The sequence below is a fragment of the Adiantum capillus-veneris genome, chromosome 6 (genome assembly GCF_014529385.1).
Source record: "Adiantum capillus-veneris isolate H3 chromosome 6, ASM1452938v2, whole genome shotgun sequence".
Lineage (NCBI taxonomy): Eukaryota > Viridiplantae > Streptophyta > Polypodiopsida > Polypodiales > Pteridaceae > Adiantum > Adiantum capillus-veneris.
Genome location: NC_140936.1, coordinates 122,523,356 through 122,524,458, shown reverse-complemented (window position 1 = coordinate 122,524,458; position 1,103 = coordinate 122,523,356).

Sequence of the window (1,103 nt, the reverse complement as noted above, 5' to 3'; positions counted from 1 at the left end):
CATGCTCACATACAGCTGTGAAATTCAAGCCTTGAATTTAAAAGCACATGGTTCCAAGGCTTGAGAAGAGGAGGACATGCAATGCATCAAGCCAAGTACATTGACAGAGGAATGGGCATCATGTTTAAGATTTTATGATTTCTTGGTTTTCTTACTCCATATATGGTTATTTTGCAGGACGTCGAGAAGAGGTTTTTGCGATTTAAATTTTGATGCACTCATTACTAAGCATGTAATTGTGTTAATCTCAAACATGGTGCCTCTATCTACAACCAAACATTGGCTCTAAATTAACGACCAACTATCTTTTTATTGTCAAAGTCAAAGGGTAAATTTTTCTCTTCCAAGTTCTTACAAGCCAAGGGCCGAAGCTCTCTAGGGGATATTCACTTGACCGTTTTCTTTATTAGTATTGCTTTCTAAGAATAGGGAGTGGGTATCAAGTGCATCTATTCGGATCCTTTGCAAATCAATGTTTGTGAATGATACCAAGTTTGATATTTTTTGGATTTTATTTTCATGCTCTATCTTGAAAAATTCAATTTTGAGGCCTCTTGAATGTTTAGAGATAACCAAGTTCCAATAAAGGTGCACTTTTTAGCAATTCATAAAGTGACACATAAACAAGAGTCCAAGCATATTCCAGATTTTTGTCCCTAGGTTGGGGGTGTGCATGTTTCCTTAGTGGAGGATAGTCTCTAAACTCGCTCCTTTACCCTAGGGGATGCTTTGGATGTGTCGATATCCTTATGTTTATTACAATCTATCTAAAAACCTAGCGAAGTGGGAGAATCTATTTCACTCTCTCTTTCTCATATTTCAATAAGATCTAACCGCCTCCCCGCCGCGCCCCCCCCCCCCCCCCCCCCCCCCCCCCCCCCCCCCCTCTCTCTCCCCAAAGACAGTGCGGGTAGGCACACTAGTGATTAAAGATGAAATATAGGCTATACAAAATAGAAATGGATGATGAGGACTTAGGAGCTTCAATCTAGATGCTATTCTTAGGCGATGGGCATTGGGATATCAAAGCCTATGACATGCTGAAGTAGTCATCCTGATTGTTTTGTATGTGAAAAGACTTGCAGCTTTCTCACACCAACATT